General features: G+C 41.1%; 1 pseudogene; it reads left to right on the forward strand.

Moving 5' to 3' along the window:
* Positions 1-17,520: 17,520 nt before the first annotated feature.
* Positions 17,521-18,882, forward strand: LOC110285126 (tubulin alpha-1C chain pseudogene; annotated as a pseudogene).
* Positions 18,883-21,069: the final 2,187 nt, after the last annotated feature.

Here is a 21,069-nt window from a genome sequence, read left to right on the forward strand (position 1 = left end):
AGTCTCTCTGGTCTCTTCAATGATGATCCTGCTAGTCTCAAAACACTCTGCAAACAGGACAAACATGCATATCTTTCTGGATCTGGTTTACCTCACTCAGGATGATTTTTTTAGTTCCATCCATGTGGTGGTTTGTATATTCTTGGACCAGGGAGTGGCACCATTTGGAGGTGTGGCCTTGATGGAATAGCTATGTCACTGTGGGTGCGGGTTTAAGACCCTCACCCTAGTTGCCTGGAAGTCAGTCTTCCACTAGCAGCCTTTGGATGAAGATGTAGAACTCTCAGCTCTGGCTGGATGCTGCCATACTCCCACCTTGATGATAATGAACTGAACCTCTGAACCTATAAGCCAGCCCTAATTAAATGTTGCTTTTTATAAGACTTGCCTTGGTCATGGTGTCTGTTCACAGCAGTAAAACCCTGACTAATACAATCCATTTGCCTGAAATTTCATTGTTTTTAATGACTGACTCCGCAGTGTAAATGAACCACATTTTCTTTATCCATTCTTAGGGTGTGGGATATCTAGGTTGTTCCCAGTTTCTGGCTATTACAAATAAAGCTGCTACGAGCATAGTTGAGCAAGTGTCCCTGTGATAGGATAGAGTTGTCCTTTGAGCATATGCCCAGGAGTGATATAAAGATATTAAGATAAATTGCTTCCCAATTTTCTAAGAAATTGTCATATTGACTTCTAAAGTGGCTATGCAAGTTTGTACTGCCACCAGCAGTGGAGGAGTACACCCTCAAGGCAATCTGCTAATTGCTTTGACAACCACCTGTAAAATAAAATGCAAATTACATACTTCCAACATAGAATGGTACAGAATGTACCTTCACATTACAAAAGTTAAGAGCCTGGGCTAGTGGACCAAACCAAAGCATGACTGAAACATACCAGGGAAAACTCCAGTTCCTATAGCCCCATGTCTGATATCAGTGAGATTAGACATCTCTACACTTCTGGCTTTGCCCATGCAATAGACTCCTCATCCTTGGTCTGGTTCCAGTCCTTTTGTACAGCTCTCCTTGGCAGATACCCACAACTCTGGCACCTCTTATATCTCAGGGTCTCCAACACAATCCAGTCTTCACTTTTATGCTTTTACATAATGGGCTCCCCTGCCACACCCCTGACCTCAGTGGCTTCCCTTAACCAGGAAGGAGGTCCTGCAACACTTCTATTCTTATCTTCTTCATAATAACTTTAAAACCAGATTCACTTAAATTACACTGCCAAGTTTGGCTACCAACTTGTGGTAGATCCTACACCCTTTAAATCACATTTGCAGCAGGCTTTGTTTGTTGTTGATTTGGGGGAGTAAAAACTTCCTTAGGCCTTTTTTTCTTTGATTTGGGGGAGTAGAAAATTCCTTGGGCTTTTTTCCTACAGGTTGCAAGATTAGCTAGATGAGTCTTGCCCTGATGGTGCAATTTCAATATGAATCAGACCTCTCCTTCATCTCCATATCAATTTCAGCACAAGTCTGGACTCCAACACTAAATTTCCTGGTTCTCTTTTCTTCTCTAAAGTATACATTCTATATTTCTATTTGCTTGGCTTGCTCTTTTCCATTGTCAACTTGCAGAGAAATGATTATTAACAACCATGTGACCCAGTCAGTATTAGGCTGTCTTTAAATCACCTCTGCTGAAGAAATTAGTCTAGTATTTTTTAATTCAGCCATGGGCAAAATTGTCAGGGCAAGGGAAAAGGCCAAACATCACAAGAACTGAGTCCAGCTCAATTGCCATCATTGCTTCCCTATGAAATCTCTCGAAGGCTGGACCGACTTGGATGGCCCATTAAGTTCTGCTTACAGTGTTCGACCATTTTCTTGTCCAAAGTCCCAAAAACTACAATCCAAAAAAAGAAAAAAAACAAAAACAGCATGATCAAATCTGTCACAGCAATATCCCATTTCCTGGTACTAACTTTCCTATTAGTTACTTTTCCACAGCTGTGACAAAACACCATGACAGTGGCAACTTATTAAAGAAAAGTGTTCAGTTGAACTTGTTTTCAAAGCCTTAAGAGTCCACGAATCCATGATGCAGAAGCAAGGAACTGCTAAGAGCTCACACCTTTTAACAGCAGGCAGAGAAAGATAACAAGGGCAACCGTTCCAGGCCACACCTCCCTCTGTAAAGTGAGATTGTGAAGCTCCAAGGTGAGGTTGAGGAGAAGATCTTAATTATAGATATAAGGGAAAGAACAGTCAGAGGAATCTGGAAGAGTCCAGAGCAGGAAGAGAAAGTACTAGATTGAATATGGCCATGAGAGCATGGGGGGCAGGGAGAAAGGAAGGAAGGAAGACAAAAGAGAGGACCAAGAGGGGGTGGGGTGGGAGGCAAGAGAGCACATGGCCAGAGTGACAGGGTATATTGGAATGAAAAGCTGGGGGGAAGGGAATCCCATGAGCTGAAGAAGTTTAGGGAAGAGGACAGGGTGAGAAGAGCCAGGACCCCAGCAAGGGCTCTATAACAGGTATATATGATGCTGAGGGAGCCTGGAGACTAGCATGTGCTTTGGTATGCTAATAGGCACCACAGTTAGCTATTTGTGCAGACTTTCTTTTGAAGCTGATAGTTTGGGGGACGAAGTATCCAAATATATGAGCCTAGGAGGCCATTTTCATTCAAACCACCACAGAAGTTAAGAGAAAACATTGATGAGACTTTGGTCTATTTTTCTCTCTGGTTAATCATTCTACTTGTACAATGTGTGCTTATTATAGAAAGCTAAGACACTTAAGGATAAAGTGTACATCATATCCCAGCGTCTAGAAATGTCTAAATGCTTAAGACAGCTTTCTCAGTCAATGCCAGCACATATCCCTACCCCTACCCACATCCTCCACTGACTTACCCCCCTCCCCCCACTTCAGAAGACAGGTAGTCCCTATAAAATGCAACGTTGCCACTGCATGTAATATGCACCTCACTGTGTCTTTTAAATTGGGATTTATGTATACAAGCTTTTACTGACCTATTACATTAAGCCTCCATTGTAAAAAGCATCTTAAGAGCATTTTCCTCCTGGTAGTGGGCAATAAGGTTTCCCCAGCTCTTGCATATAATAATAAGGATGATTGATGCTTTCATATATGAAGATCCTATGTGCTTTACATTATTTATTTCAGAGTTAAATTTCCAAAGACAGAAGATGCATCAACTATAACACATCAACCTTACAACATGAGCATAACAAGATAGTCCTGGCTGTCGCCCATAGGAGCTTACAGGCAGCCAGGAATGACAGTTATTATTATGGCGCCCCTAAGTCTGAAACCTCAGTTTCCTTTTCAGTTCTAGATCAAGTCTGTGAGTTCAGTATCTACACCATATCATTCTGGGACCTTCTAACTCCTTTTGTTGCTATGGTGAACTCATTGAATAGCCAACCCTGCATCAAGCCTGAGGTTGGCCCAGGCTGTTTTGGCGGATGCAAAACTTACTGTGATGTTTGATGAAGTTGATACAGAGCCTGGGGCCCTGGATTCCATCCACTGTACTGAGAAAAGATAGAGAGACCAAAGTGTGACTTGGTTGTCAAGTAGTGCTAGGTCCTTAGAGTCAGTGACACCCCTGAGTCACTGCTGAAGAGGATATGGTGATTAGCCATTGGTGCACATAGATAGCAGCCATCAGGAACACTCACAAATCTTACCAGCTTGCCATATTTGCTTGGTGAGGTTGGCTGTGATTGTTATGGAAGTGATGGGTGTTCCTTGACAAGTCCAAGCCTTCCAGCTTCTTTACTAAGGGGTAAAATTCAACATTTTATTGCAGCTTTTCAGTCTCCCTCTCACAGCTGCTTTTTTCCTGCTGATGTGTTGGGGCAGATGAGACAAAGAATTCAAGTGTCCTGTGGGAGCAAATAGAAAAGACAGAGAATCAGTTAAAACAGGATTGGTTAGAACAGGATCCGTTTGAACATGACATCTGTAAGCTGTAACAGCCAGGTCTGAACGTGATGTACTACAGACTGAGTAAAAATCTCCAAGCGTTTTAGATTAAGGATGAGTGCAAGCAGTGTTAACATAGGATAGTAGGATAAGACTAACATGAGAACATCAGATCACATCCACCATTGCTAAGAATTTCACCCCATAAAGATCACCTTTAATCCAAGGAATTTACCAAAAGGGACTGTGACCCACAGGTTGAGAACTACTGCTTCTCCCTTCATAGTTTCTAATGGAAGTCCGAAGGTTGGGATCTGCAGAGAAGCAGCAAGCAGGATATTTGGACAAGAGATCTATGAAATTAACAATCAAAAACACTGACCAAGGACAGACACTTCCTGAGATGCTGGAGGCTGTTGTTTATGGGAGATAATAAGCCACGTGTTTCACTCCCCTAAACAAGTTTGTTTGACTCAACTGCACCAGGTGTGCCTGACCATATGTGGGTGAGAGGCACATGGCCAGGAAATAAGTCAAGATGTATACTGGCCCCTGATTGGATGGGGAGGGGATACCTAGGCAGGAAATACATCAGGATATATGCTTTCCCCTGATTGGACTTAATGGGAAATAAGGTGGCCTTGTGGGGTTGCCTTTTTAAGCCTCCACTTGCCATGACTCAGATCCATTTTCTTGAAACCCAGAGATGGACTTGGCCAGAGTCCATCGACCTAACCAGTACTTAATTAAAGCTTGCTTCAAATTTACTTGTTTTTAAATTGTGATAGCTGTCTTATTTTCTTCTGGTGGAATTCACACAGAGTCCTGGCCAGGAAGCAAAGCCTATGTTCCCTTGAGCCCCTCTCCTTGTCTCCCTCTAAGATGATGGCTCAGGCAGACTACTCCAAAAGTGAAGTGGTACTCCAAGAGCCCAGGAGTGAAGAAGAAACCAGCTCTCAGGATCTTCTGCTTTACTGCAGGAGGGCAAAAGGGGAAGAAAGGTAGAAAAGTAAGACCAGAAAATCCGGCTGGTTTAGGAGCTGTGGTTTCTGCTGGTAAGAGAGATGTCCTTTTTCTGAATGCCAGGGTGTGTTCAATTCACTGCATGTCTCAGCAAAGTGTTTATGAAGCACTCGTGTCTACCACAGAATAGTGAAGACACCACCGAGTTTCATGACAGACACACTGATCCACTGATGCGCAGAGAACCTGAAAAAGAAAACAGCCTTTTGTCATCTAGAAAACACCTAGTGAAAATAAGGAAATGCTATGTAGTAAGCCTGAAGCTGTGTCGAGCTTGAAATTTTAAGGTGGGGTTGCATAATGAGTTCCCCCTCTGTCCTTGTGTATCCAACACACCCAGATGCAAGATTGTAACACAGTCTCTGCCCTTGTATCTTGAGGTACAAGCTGTGTCCACGCCTTCAGATATTTAGAAAGTTCTTATGGAGTGAATGTTTGATGGTTGAATTGGATTGATGTAATCAATTCTTAGTGTTAATTTTTTTCTCTGAAAGAGAATAGATAAAAATACATTATCAACCTATTGGGGATGAGGGAAGAGATTGTAAGACTCAAATTCTACCTGTACACTTTGAAGCTCTGCAATTCTCCAGCAAGTCACTGATGTTCCCGTGTCTGTTTCTTTATGAAACTGAAGAATTGCACTAACTCGCTGTTTGCAAACAGGTAAGATTGTTACAAAGAATCTCTCTTGCCAGGAAGCACTGGGGAAGTCAGGAAGCACTAAACCCTGAGATGCAAGAGAAAAAATTATAAAAATGAGTCTTTTGAGAGCTGCATCCACCAGGGGCTACAGTATTTGTTCCTTGGGAAAATATTCATCTGCATGGAGAAAAAGCCATGAACTGGAGGTACATATTTCTTCATCAACTTATATTAACACACATATGCACACACGAACATTTTTAGGCAGGATCTCTCTACATAGCCTTGGTTGGCCTGGAACTCAGGATCTCCCCACCTGAGCCTCCACAGTGCAGGGATTACAGGCATGAATAAACACACATTCACTTTGGTTCTTTCTGTCATCCTCAACTTCCTTCTATATAAAGCACACTGCATTTCATAAGGTGAGTACTTGATTCCATTATCCAATGCCACTCTGTCATCCCAATCTGCAAAGCTAGGCATGGGATTCTGGCCCCAAGTCTACCCACAATGAGTAACTCAGTGGCCGTGGAGTCTATTATCTGGGCTTTATAGTCATTACCTGTAAAAATGTGAGTTTCTCCAGCCACAGGGTCTCTAGGTATGAAATTATTTCATGCTCAGTGTTGGGGGGCGGGGGATGGGGAATGTGCATGTTTGTGGGTTAAGTGCACACTTGTGCTTGTGCATGTACAAATCAGAGAATAACCTTAACAGAGTCTTCCATAGGTACCAGCCACTTTTTATTTTGGGAGACATGGTCTCTCATTGGTCTGGAGTTCATGTTAATCCCATCAGTCAAGGATAAGACCACTGCCACAATGTTGATCCAAATTTGAAGCAAGCTTTAATTAAATACTGGCCAGGATAGACTCTGGCCAGGTCCAGTCCTGGGTTCTCAGACAATGGCAATGAGTCAACCCAGGCTAGAGAGATGGCTCAGCGGTTAAGAGCACTGACTGCTCTTCCGAAGTTTCCTGAGTTCAAATCTCAGCAGCCACATGGTGGCTCACAACCATCTATAATGAGATCTGATGCCCTCTCCTGGTGCATCTGAAGACAGCTAAAGTGTACTTAAATATAATAAATAAATCTTTTTTTTAAAAAAATTGAGGCAAACCCATAAGGCCATTGTATTTGCCATCGGGTATAATTAGGGGCAAGCACATATCCTAACTACCTTCCGCCTACACATGTTCAGGCACATCCAGTGCAGTTGAATCAAACTTATTTAGGGGAGGGAAAACATGGGCCTTATTATCTCCCATAAACAGCCGCCTCCAGCATTTTAGGAAGTAGCTGTCCTTGGGCAAGGAGCTTATAAATTAGAGGCATTTGGGTTTCATGAATTGCTTAGGCACAGGAATGAAAACTTAAAACATAATTTTGGTTTTGGCACTGACCAATCTGTCTAGGTTAATTGGCCATCAGCTGTCTCTGCGTCTCCCCAGCACTGAGATTACAAGCACACATCATCATATGTTTTTGTCTGAACCTATCCTCACCACCACCCACACCTACACATACACCACTGGCTTTCTGAGGCTTGAACCCAGGTTCTCATGAATGTGGGACAAGGATTTCACCAAGGGAGCTATCCTCCCAGCTCCTGTTCTGTTCTGTCTGGGGAGATATCAGATGTTTTCTGATACAAGTGACTGAAGTATTCCAGGCATTCCATTAAAAAAGAAACCTATTCTGACAGATGCCTTTTGTGCATAACATGGTCCCCAGGATGCTTGTGGTCAGATAAAGTATGAAATGATGTTCTGGGAAGGCAAGGAACAGCTGACCCTGGAGGTAACTATTCTGGAAGGTGGTGAATGCCCTATCCCTTTCCCTTTCTGACACTCTTGATAGGGTGCTTCAGCTTTTACTGAGATCACACACAGAGCACCCCAACCCACCCACATCCCTATCCCCAACAGCTTGTTTTTATCATGTAAGGGATTTTTAAAGATTTATTTATTTATTTATTTATTTATTTATTTATTTATTTATTTATTTATTTAATGTGAGTACACTGTCGCTCTCTTCAGACACACCAGAAGATCCCATTACAATTGGTTGTGAGCCACCATGTGGTTGCTGGAATTGAACTCAGGACCTCTGGAAGAGCAGTCAGTGCTCTTAACCTCTGAGTCATCTCTCCAGCCCTGTCATGCAAGTTTTAATGGTTTCTAAATGAGAATTCAGGATTGTAACTAACTGATGTCTCAAAAATGGGGGTGGGGGAGAGTTACTTGAGGGCAATTATCTTTTCGAGTGAAAGCACAAAAGGTAAATTTTCCTCTAATCAATAGATGAATACAGATTTCAGATCTACATGCTCCCAGTAGGAGCAAAGATGAAGAAAAAGAAAAATTGGGAATAATAAAAACAGGAAGGGAGAGTGGAGAGGCAGAAATGGGGAGAATAAAGCATCAGAAGGGATGAGCAGGGGGAATGATCACAAGTCACCTGAGAGACTCACAGGTCTCAAAGGAGGAAGGGCATGCATGAGGGTGTGGCTGGCTGTGCTCACCTGCCTGCAGGGGATCCAACCACACCCAAGTCTGCCCAGCCTTCTCCAACCTCACCAGGAAGCAAGCCACACCCAGTTCTCAGCATGGGTGAAGTCCCTGTACTGAGAAAGAAAGTGGCTTCCTGCTTCGGAAGTTGGGAGGACTAATAGCTGCCTGTCCTGATTCCTGGTGGATTGCTTCTCATTTTTACTCCACAATTCCTACTGTTTTGTGCAGTTGTTTTTCTCTAGCTAATCTTAGCTTCATAATTCTTCACTTTTCTCTAGCTAATCTTAGCTTCATAATTCTTCACTTTTCTTTGTTTTGGTGTCCAAAAGCTCATCTAACAGAAGCTCTCAGACTCTGAACCTGGCCCCATCCTTCAATCTGACCTGGTGTCTCTCTCCCTGATTTTAGATTTGCTGTTGAAACTCCAGTCGTATAAATTGAAATCATATTCAGAGCCATGAGCCCTAACCCATGCTTTGTACATGTTTTACTGATGTCCAACAAGTATTGATTGACAGGCACTGAGACAGGCACCAAGGGTACAAAGAGGAACAGAGCATGGCTCCTACCACTGGGGAATACAGACTCATTGAAGAAGTCAATTCTTTTTATTTTTAAAGATAGGATTTCACTATGTAGTCCTGGCTGCCTGGACCTGGGTTGACCCTCAAAGGCAGGAATAGGACTTGCCCTGTCTCTGCCTCTCAAGGGCTGGGCTTAAGAGTTTAACTCTTAAGCAAACATTTTAGTATAACATTAAAGGAAGTTCTCCCAGGAGCTCTGGACATACAAACACAGGAGGAGACCTAAAGAAGATGCATCTTGAGTTTAGTCTCTAGGGAGCAGCCAGCAAAGTGGTGGGGAGTGCTAACTGTACCTGTCTGAAGTCAGGCAGAAAACAGCAAAGAACATGCTGGGAATAGCAGGAGAGGTTGGGAATGTTCATGAGACCAGAGCAGGGAAAACAGCCTGTTATCTCTAAGGAGCTGAGAGTTTGTCCTTTCAGTAGAGAATAAAATCGGATGAGGACACTAAATTAGGATACTGAAGCTTTCAGTTCTGCACCTCTCTGCCTCTTTGGCCCTGTGACCATCTGTGTCATGCTGGGCCTGTAGGAGGTCTTTAGACCTTGAAGAATCAATGTGATAGCTTAATGTCTGGTATATTTCAGAAATTTTATGCTCAATGCAGACCTCTAGAAATTTTTTGAACATCTCCTCTTTTAGCTTGAGCTGATTTGAATGTGAGCCAAACAAACAAAAATAAATAAATAAATAAATAAATAAATAAATAAATAAATAAATAAATATGGGTGGGTCTATCAATTCTGACTCCACTTTTTGATGACATGAAGCACACAGAATGTACTGTGGACCAAAGGGCCTGATTTGAATCTAATGAACCCTAAATGACAAAAAGAAAAAGGTAAAGGATTGGAAATAGTCCAAGGATGGGACAGTGAGTTAACTTGACTATAAGGTTGACACAAAAATGGGACATTTTCCCATGAAAATAACTGGCTCAGACATGCAAAGGTGACATCTTTACAGACCATAAAATAGAAGGGAACTAGTGCAGTGCCCTGGTTTGCTTAGCATTGCTGTAATAAAGCATTGCCCTAAAACCACCTGAATAGAAAATTTTTTACTTGACTTGCAAGGTAGAGTCCATCATTGAAGGAAAGAAGCCAGAGTAGAAACCTTGAGGCAGAAACTGAATCAGGAGCTACAGATGAGTGCTGCTCCTGGCTTTCTCCCCTAGCTTGCTCAGCCTGCTTTCTTATACAACTCAGGACCACCAAATGTCCAGGGATGGAACCACCCACAGTGTCCTGGACCCTACTATGTCAGTGAGCAATCCAAAAAAGCCTCGCAGACATTCACACAAGCCAATCTGGTTGAGGCAATCCCTCAGTTGAGATTCCTTCTCCCCAGGTACTTCAAAGTTAGCATCCAAAACTATCCATCCCGGAATAAACAATATTTAAGGTGGAACTTAGTCACACCCTTGGTTTGGGCAAATCAACTCTAAAAGCCTTTTTGTTAGTTTGCTGTGTTGATTTGAGATTTAGGTAAGAACTGAGTGTCAGAAATGTTCATTAGCATAGAGAGGGTAAGAACACCTCAGGATAAAAGGAAAGGACAATGCAGCACATATGGTAGACTCTTGTTTAAAAAAAAAAAAGAGTGTGATACAAAAGCAACAGAAAGAGCCTGTGCTAGGAGAGGGAGGTCAGATCATTTCATACTCCTTGCTCTCTGTGTGCTTATGTATGAGGGCTTTCTATTCTTTTCTCCTTCAGAAACATCTATATATATTTTAAAACACAATTTTATATATATACTAACAAAATATAAGGCAATCTAAAAATTAAGTCAATCTCAATACATTTTTGTGTTATTTGACCAATATTCCTAAAGATTACTAAATGTGAATATTTTTTAATTTCAGATTTATTCAGAATCATTTCAGATACTTATTTTGATATCTTATTGTCTTTCCAAAATAGCCAGCAAAAAAAAAAAAATCATGATTTTACAGACATGTACTTAGAAGAGTGAATAAAGGTAATGTCAGAATTTGATGACAATTTTTTCATTTGAATTTTCTACAAACATTTGTGTTTTTATTTATTAACTAAAAAGTCAATAATACATGAGTCTAAGATGTCTTAAGTTTAAATAATTTTAACTAAATGAAAGCATGACTTTTAAAACACTCTGGGGTGTGGAAGAATAAGTATTTAAAGGGAAATTCATAGCACTGAATATTATGTCCAATTCGGAGAAAAATCTAAAACCTATTATCCTAGTTTCTAACATTAAAATTAAAAATTAACTTGGTATGGTGACATACACATATAATCCTAGCACACTAAGGTGGAGGCAGGAGGATTGTTATTTCAAGGTTAATTTGACCTAAAAAGCAAGGCCAATAACAACAAGAAAGAAAAGAAGAAGAAAGAGAAGGAGAGAGAAAGAAGGAGTGAGAGAAAGGAAAAAGGAAGAAAACAAGAGCAGAGAAAAGGTACATGCCAGAGGAAATACAAGTAGAATCCAAAGAAAAAGAAATAACAAAAACTAGAGCAGAAATCAATGAAATAGAAAACAAGAAAGCAATAAAGACAACCAATCAAATCACAAGGGCTCTTTACAAGCATTAATAAAATTGATGAGCCTCTAGCTAGGACAGGAAAAATGGAGGGATGGCACAATTTACCAAAAACAAAAACGTAAGGAGGGGCTGCAGCAAGGCTCTTTGGTTAAGATCATTGGCTGTTCTTGCAAAAAATGCAGGCTATGTTCCCAGTACCCACATAGTAGCTCAAAACTGCCTGTAACTCCAGTTCCAGAGAACCTTCCACACTCTCTTGGCCTCTGCAGATACCTGCACAGAGCTTTATAATGTATGATTCCAACTCTCTGACACTATGGAAGAGGTAAAACTATGGAACTAATAAAGATCACATTAAAGACCAAGAGGAGAAAAGGATGAACTATCGAGGGCAAGCATTTTTAGGTCAATGAAAATACCCAGTCATCGCATGTTTCCGAAACATAGAGAATTCCAGCCCTTAGAGTGAATGTTATCTAGACTGGGAAATATAGCAAGATCATGTGTCAGAGAGGTGAGGAGTGGAGAAGACACAGAAAAAGGGGAAGAAGAAAGTGAACACAAAATAGGCAGTAAAGCTGAATGTTAGACAAATGAATACTCTGTGGTTCTCTCTCCTGCCAAACCACAAGCATCAACGTTAACCACGGCTGTGGCTGTGAAAGTCAAGGGGATTGCTAGCCAGCAGCAAATCTGCATCCGCAAATCTGCAGCAAACTCAGTGTTCCCTCTAAACCAATTCAGTCCAGACACCACCCACCTGCAGCCAGTGTCAACCTCAGAAGCTCAGGGTTGGGTTCCCAGGCTGCCCATACCTGCTTTGGACATCAGTAACAAACCCCAGATTGTGTCACTGTTCTTCTGAGCCACCCATTAGAAATCAAGTTCCTCCTCCGGGTTCCATTAATTTGCTCCAGAAGTTCTGAGAGCCCGGGAAAACCTTTTCTAGGCTTTGTTGTAAAGGATACTAAAAAGGACACAGGTAGAGAGAGAGATGAAGAGGGTAAAGTCTAGGAGAAGGAACAGGAAGCCCCAGTGCCCTCTTTAAAGTCTGGATCGTCCCATTGATAAGGACCCAGAAGGCCTCTGCGCCCAGTCTTTGTGGTTTTACCCAGACTTTATTGTGTGAGAACAATTGCTAATAGACTGGATGGAAAAAGCAAGGTGTGTCCACTTCAGCATTTTTCTTGGCTTCTCTGGGTACCATTCCTCCCTTCTAGACATTGACAGAAACTCTCTGGGATGAGAAGAGCATCTTATAACCTTCCATTGTACAAGGATAAATTGGAGAATCTTTTAGGGCCAGATCTAAGACAACAGGGCAAATCTAGTTTACAAGACAGGAAATGAGGACAAAGGCTAAATAAAATTCCCACTAGGAAAAACATTACAGATTGGAAGATATTTGACATAGCAATAAATGCCATGGTTCTAGAAAAGCAAGGTCAAGGTATATAAGTCTACTTTGTTTCCAGTCCACCAGGAAGGGACTTGCAGGTGACAGTCCTATTTCCTGATAAGTTACCTAATTCTCCATGATGTAGTGATGCCCTTCTTTTTTAAAGACTGACATCCACCCAAATCCTCAGCATATCACCATTGTGCTTTGGATAAAATCCAGTACTCATTATGTCACACTCTTGACTGGTTTAAAACAGGGTTAATAACATCTTCAATGAAAGGTGTCTAGGGTAAAATAACTGATATTTAAATGGATACTGAGCAGCACAATTAAGTGTTCATTGAATCTCCTCTTCCAGGCCTGGCCAAAGTCAACTGTGCTTAGGGTGTTCACTGTCTTAGGCTGTAACCTGAAGGGGATTAATGGCAGCCAATAGGACATCCTTTGTTTTATCTCTGGCCCACCTGAACCTAGCCAACCACATTCAATTCTCTTCATCTTTTCCCTCTCACCCAAAGGTTTGTTCATGTACCTACAAACTCAATGTACATAGTAAAAGCCAAGCAGTGGCAGATGAGAAGTGACAGATGACAGGTGCAGACCCTTCCTTTCAAAGCCCAGGCTACATGATTTGGAATAGACCTACTCACTTGAACTGCATGGTGTTTCACATTACATACTTTATTCAAAACGTCTTTGTTTTAAAAAGTAGAGACATGACCCGAGCCACCACCTAGAATCCTTACTAGCCTCTTGGACTAGACCCAACTGATGCAGATGCTGGTGGACTCCTCAGTAGTCTTTTCACAGACATCACCTTGACCTGATAATGGATTGCAACCACATTCAGCCCTTGGGACCCACCCATTTACACTGAGCTGTACCCTCCATCAACAGATCGGGCATCTTCTTCCTCCTTTCTTTGTTTTTGGTCGTGCCAAGAAATAAACCCAGGATTTTGGCATGCTAAAGCAACTACTCTGCCATCAAGTGAACATATCAGCCCTGGAATCCCCTTTTGAAATCTTTTGTGACCCTAGAAATTGGTAGTGAGTCTCAGAACAACTACCAATGTTATTTTTTTATAAACACCCATTCCCAGAACTGCAACGCTTTAATCTTCCACAATAGGAATGTTATTTCCAAATAATAAAAGATGCTAGTTGGGTTTTTTTACTTCCCATTACAAGTAAAAAGGGAGTTCTTTCTCAGACCCACTCATGTCTCTCTCTTCAACTGACCATCTCTGTTAGGCACAATAGAAGGAAATGTGTGCAGTTGGTCATGCTGCCAACACCTTTAGCACAAATGTGTATATAGCTGATTCCTGTCTTCAGACAACATGTTTTTCTCAATGAAAGAAAAACATGTAATTCAAAAAAATCCAATAGTTCAATGTCAGTCTGGTATTTTTTCATTAATAGATAAAGCCCTAACATAGCGATTACATATAACTTTTCATGTTAGGGACAAGGTCCTCTTTTCTAGATGACTTTGAAAGTGAAAGTACATTTTAGTCAAAGTATGTTATTTTTCAGATGCACATGCTACATTTGACATAGGTGAATGAATGTGATGTATTAGCACATAAATTAAAATAGTAACATAAAAATAAAATAGTAATAAGAGGTTCCAGTGAGTTCCTTTTCAATTTCTTTTTTAGCTGAAATAACACCCCCCTCTATGTAATATATAGTAGTGGCATCATTTTATGCAAAAATTCACCCTAAAGGCTTAACATTTGGTTTTTTCATATTCTCTCTTATATTATATTCAAGCAATCATTTGCATCCATATAAATCATATACATATATAACCACATTCTAACACATGTAAAAATATGTACTATTTTATACCTTGGTCTTCTTATGCAAAAGGATGACATCACAGGATGTCAACTGGGATATCTTGAATTAATTATTTTTAATGTCTGCAGAATACCCTACTTTCTTCATTGTGCCTATCTTATTTATATACTTGTGGAGCAATGCCACCCTCACCAGGTGTTGGGGCACTAATATTTTTTTACCTTTACATGACAGGAGCAATTGTGGAACAATCAAAGGAACAGACAAAAAATAGTACTATATGTAACCTAAGTGGAGACTGAAATAGGTGATATGGGCAAACACAAGGTCCATTCCCATCTCAGAATATGACTTACCAAGCTATAGATAACTTTTACCAGCACTACCAATGTACGGAATGTGCCCTGCTGAACTTACAACTAGAATAAGTTTTAAATGTCCATCAGTATAGCTCCTTAAAGAAAACCCTAGATGGGGAGCTGTGCGACAAGGTTATGGTGGCTGAACCAGACAGGCTTAATACCATCTCCCGAGCTTACAAGCAGATGATTTCTTCTTCTATCTATAGCAGGAACAAAGAATTGGGAGCAAAGTCAGCCTTGCTGTAGCCAAAGCCTTCCTGAAAAGCCCTGAGTCCAGAAGAAATGGTTCTTTTTTTTAAAGATTTGGTTTTATCTTGAATCACGTGCATGTAGGAGGGGCATGTGCTCATGAATGCCTGTGGAGGAGAGCATCCTCCGGAGGCTACAGGTAACTGTGAGCTGCCCAGTGGAGGTGCTAGAAATCGACCTCAGCCCCACTCTACTGCTGAGCCATCTTTCTAGGCTCCAGAAGCAACAGTTCTAGGCTTTGGAGAAAATAGAGTCACTGGGGTAAATTTAGATGCCTGGTAAAACAAGACCCTTCAATATTCTTCTCAATTATTATGCTTTCGGTATTGTTGGGTTTCCTTGGATAGAATGTGCTAAAGATTGAAAGCAGGGCTTTGCACTTGGGAACAGCACACTCCTCCATTCAGTATGATGACAGCCTCAGTTTGCCTTTGTGAGCATTTTGAAACAGTTGTGATTTCCTTCTTTATGGCTTTCTAGTCCCCCAGTTTTGTGCGCTCCTTAAACTCCAAGTCCATCCTGAAGAAGACATGTAGATTTTCTAAAATAAAAAAATTTTGCTTTACAGGATCAATTTGTTTCATCCATAAACATAAAATCTTACTGTTATTTTCTTTCATTGCATATCCTTCTTTAATGGTCTTCTGTGCATACTTACAAAAATTACTTCCAAATATTTGATCAGTTTTTTAGCTAAGAACCTAAATAAATTATTTTTCTCATGTCACTATCTAAATTCTCATTAATACAGAAAAGTTACTGTGATTTTTTATGCTTATTCTATAACCCCCTTAAATGTTTCTAGTAATTAAATTTCCTAAGAAAAGTACCATACACAATATGATGATAAATGTAAAAATGAAAAAACCTGATTCCTATGCAAATACTAGCTATAAAAATGAGTCCCTTTCCAAAAAATAAGAGAACATTGGTAGACTGATTGAACATTGAGGGGATTTAGAGTAATGAGCCTCTTAGAGTTTAAATAGCCTGAGCTCCACACTTCCTCCAAGTGATGCCTGAGGAGCCTACACTGTGCCTCTTCTACTTCTAAAGAAACAAATGGGTGTCTTGAGAATATGAAAGCCTTATTCTGCACCACAGAACAGAAGATTAACACTAAGCCACTATATTGCACAAGATGAGAGATGAGAACAAACATCCATCAAGTTTGTCTTTTGTCTAATACATCAGAAACTCAACCTCGCATGACTCATAGAACAGCAGTCATGGTGAGGGAGGAAAGGTGGAGCATTCTCTACTTTCATTCTTTTTTTTATCTAATTTCCAGAAAGGGACCACATATGCTGCATCTATACCAGTCTTGGATCAAAAAATGTAAACCTCTACTATAAGGATTGTTCTCTGAGAGACACACTTAATGTTCAGACTAGATCCTAGAGAAGTGTAAACACAGAAAGTAAATTGTAATCACAGTCCAAAACAAAGCAATAAGAAGTAGTATAGGCAATTTCTATAGACTAACATCTCAATAAGACAGACTCATGAGCAGTTGAAGCAGACACTGGACTCCACCCTTAAGGCTGATGGATAAAATAATGGTAATGATGCAAAGAAAGGCCAACGAGACATCCCAAACTGTAGAGTAACGTTTTCCCAACTACAGGTGAGTACAAAGCAGGCTTTCATGAGGGAGTATCATTCTGTCCCCTGAAAAGCAGAAGTGACAAATACACTTGAAAGTTACATCCCCACCAGTTAATCCTTCCAGGAAACATCTCATAACTTCTGGTTAGGGTACAATAGAAAAATCACTGAGCGCAGTAAGTTTTACGAGTTTTACAGGTTTTGCAAATGTACTAGGAACTTACTAATCACACTAGCATAGATACCCAATGCCTCACTAGGTACAAAGTCAGGAGTACATGAGTCTTGAAGAAAAAAATGAACAGTTCTTGAAGAATTAAGCTTGACACATTACTTGCAGTTAACTATATGTCCATACTTTGCCATGCCAGAACTGGTGGTTCCCAACTACACTGAGACCTGAGATCTTCAGATTGTTTCTTTTCAATATGCCATGCTGCTTCCAAACACTATCCTTCCATAGATCACATGGCAGAGAGCCGAGGTGCTGATCAGTGGTCACTACACCTTCTGGCATGGGGTTAAGAAACCAACAGAATATTCTACTTGTTATTTCTTCACCTGGAAGAATAATTGGGTTGCAATTTAATTCAGAGAAAAACCTTTTTAAAGAAATCTAAGACTTGACAGTAAAGAAAATAGGACAGTTTAACCAATAGAAGGCAGAAGTCAAGAATCCTGTGGTGTTTAAAGCTGCAACAGGCAGATTAGATTCTGTTCTAAATACACGGGAGATAGTATCGACTCTGTTGTTTTAAATGAAAATAGATTCTTCTTGACACACACTACTTCTCCCCTGGACTCCTTAGTAGTCTACTAATGAAAGTCCTTGTCACACTCTCTTCCCTGCCTCAGTTTTCACAAACCACTTCAAGGATTAAATATGCATGAGTACATCTCCATTTATGTTGCCCAGACTGGTGTCCAGATCAGCAATGCCTGTTGGGAGCTCTACTGCCTAGAACATTGTATCCAGCCTGATGATCATATGCTAAGTAACAAGACCATTGAAGGAGGAAATGACTCCTTCAACACCTTCTTCAGTGAGACAAGTGCTGGCAAGCATACGCTCTGGGCAATGTTTATAGACCAGGAACCCACAGTTATTGATGAAGTTCACACTGGTACCTACTGCCAACTCTTCCACCCTGTGCAGCTCATCTCAGGCAAAGAAGATACTACCAATAACTATGCCCATGACCACACCACCATTGGCCTTGTTTTGGACTGTATTCACAAGCTAGCTGATCAGTGCATGGGTTGTCAGAGTTTCTTGGTTTTCCACAGCTGTGGCAGGGGAAATGGCTCTGGGTTCCCCTTCTTGCTGATGGAGCAGCTCTCTGTTGATTATGAAAAGAAGTCCAAACTGGAGTTATTCCATTTACCCAGCCACCAGATTTCCACTTCTGTGGTTGAGCCCTACAATTCCATTCTCACCAGCCACACCACCCTCTAGCACTCTGATTGTGCCTTCATAGTAGACAATCTATGACACCTATGACATCTTTCATAGAAACCTCAACATTGAGCACCCAAAGTACACTGACTTTAACCACCTTATTATCCAGGTTGTGTCTTCCATCACTGCTTCCCTCAGATATTGTGGAGCCCTGAATTTGATCTGGCAGAATTCCAAACCAGCCCTGATACCCTATCCTTGCATCCACTTCCCTCTGGCCACATATGTTCCTGTCATCTCTGCTGAGAAAGCCCACCACAAGCAACTTAAAACAGCAGAGATCACCAATGCCTGCTTTGAGCCAGCCAACCAGATGGTGAAATGTGACCCTCAACATGATAAATACATGGCTTGCTGCCATGGTATCATGGTGATGATGTCAATTCTGCCATTGCCACCATCATGACCCAATGAACCACCCATCTTATAGATTGGTGCCCCATTGGCTTCAAGGTTAGCATTAATCACCAGCTTCCCACAGTGGTACACGGGGGGTGGGGGGGACCTGGCCAAGGTCCAGAGAGCTTTGTGCATGCTAAGCAACACCACTGTTGCTGAGGTCTAGATCACAAGTTTGATCTAATGTGTATAAAGAAGCCCTTTGTGCACTGGTATGTGGGTGAGGACATGGAGGAGGGGGAGTTGTCTGAAGCCCATGAGAATATGGCTGACCTACAGAAAGATTTTGAGGAGGTTGGAGATGCAATGCACCCCACACCATCAGTTTTCAGAGATCAACCCCTCTGTTCTCACATCAGCCTGGGTTGTTTGAGAATTTCCACATGAACTTCTTGGCCAACAACTCAACCAAATGCAATCCAGGCCCACCACTGGAAACCTTGCCTGGCCTCAAAAGATAGCCAATTCAGACTCTGGATCTTCCGTTACTAGGAGTCTTCAGTAGGGTCACCCTCATGGGTTCCAGGAAGTTTCCACTGCACTAACTTTTACACTGCCTTCTGGTTGCTTTCAGCCATCTCTCTGTCCATTCTTTCCTCCCACACCTGATCCCTCCTGTTCCCATCCCCATCTGCACCAAGTCCACTCAGAAATCCTGTTCTATTCCCTCTTCCCAGGAAGATCCATGTGTCCCCCTAGAGCTCTACTCTTAACCTAACATCTCTGGGGCTATGTATTCTATCTTGATTACCATTTATTTAACAGCTAATACCTTCTTGTAGGTGAATATATACCATATTTGTCTTTCTGGGTCTGGGTTAACTCACTCAGGATGATAATTTTTTATTTATTTATTTATTTATTTATTTATTTATTTATTTATTGTAATCTGTGGAAGAGCCTGAAAGTCTATTTCTTCTCAAGGAAACAAGTTGGATTGACTAATATTTGCTACTTTAAAAAAAAATTTAATTAGATATTTTCTTCATTTACATTTCCAATGCTATCCCATACCCTCCCCCACTCCCCTACCCACCCACTTCTTGGCCCTGTCATTCCCCTGTACTGAGGCATATAAAGTTTGCAAGATCAAGGGGCCTCTCTTCCCAATGATGGTCAACTAGGCCATCTTCTGATATATATGCAGCTAGAGACACAAGCTCTGGGGGGTACTGGTTAGTTTATATTGTTGTTCCACCTATAGGGTTGCAGACCCCTTTAGCCCCTTGGGTACTTTCTCTAGCTCCTCCATTGGAGGCCCTGTGATCTATCCAATAGCTGACTGTGAGCATCCATTTCTGTGTTTGCTAGGCCCTGGCATAGCCTCACAAGAGACAGCTATATCTGGGTCCTTTCAGCAAAATCTTGCTAGTGTATGCAATGGTGTCAGCGTTTGGAGGCTGATTATGGGATGAATCCCCAGGTATGGCAGTCTCTAGATGGTCCATCCTTTCGTCTCAGCTCCAAACTTTGTCTCTGTAACTCCTTCCATGGGTGTTTTGTTCCCAATTCTAAGAAGGGGCAAAGTGTCCACACTTTGGTCTTCATTCTTCTTGAGCTTCATGTGTTTTGCAAATTGTATCTTGTAGGATGATGATATTTTATTTGCATCCATATTTCTGCAAATTTCATGATATCATTTGTGTAAATATAACACATTTTCATTATTCATTCTTCAGTTGAGGGACATGTAGGTTATTTCCAATTTCTGACTATTATGAATAAAGCCTCAATGAACATGACTGATTAAGTGTCCTTGTGGTAAGTTGGGAATATCCTTTAGGTTTATGCCCAGGAGTGGCATAGCTGGGTCTTAAGGTAGATCAATTCTCAATTTTCTGAGGAACCACCATATTAATTTCCACAGTGGCTGTACAAGTTTGCACTCCCACCAGCAATGGAGGAGTGTTCACCTGCTCCACATCCTCACCAGCATGAGCTATCACTTAGCCATCATGACAAAATATAAGGTGGAATCTCAAAGTAGTTTTATTTTCATTCCCCTGCTGACTAAGGATGTTGAACATTTAAATTTTCTGAGCCATTTGAGATTCTTATTGAGAACTCTCTTTTTAGATCTATATTCCATTTTAAATTGAACTGTTTAGTTTTTTGATATCTAGTGTCTTGAGTTCTTTATATATTACCTCTATCAAATGTAGAGTTGGTTAAAAAAAAAAATCCCATTCTGTAGGCTTCCCTTTGGCCTTTTGACAATGTCTCTTGCTTTGCAGAAGCTTTTCCATTCATTTCAGAGGTACCATTTATTAATTGCTGATCTTAGTGCCTGCACTATTGTTGTTCTGTTCAGAATGTTGTGTGTGGAGTTTTGGGTTTGGTTTGATTTGGTTGTTGCTGTGGTTGATTGGTTGGTTGTTCATTTATTTGTTTGTTTGTTTGTTTGTTTGTTGGGGGTTTGAGACAGAGTTTCTCTGTGTAACCATAGCCATCCTGGACTAGGCTGGTCTCGAACTCAGATATTATCTGCCTCTGCCTTCTGAGTTACTAGGATTAAAGGTGTATGCTACCACCATTCAGTATAGGAGACATTATCTTTTTGAAACTGTATATGGG

Source organism: Mus caroli, unplaced genomic scaffold (assembly GCF_978045245.1).
Source record: "Mus caroli unplaced genomic scaffold, Mus_caroli_1 scaffold_19, whole genome shotgun sequence".
Taxonomy (NCBI): Eukaryota; Metazoa; Chordata; class Mammalia; order Rodentia; family Muridae; genus Mus; species Mus caroli.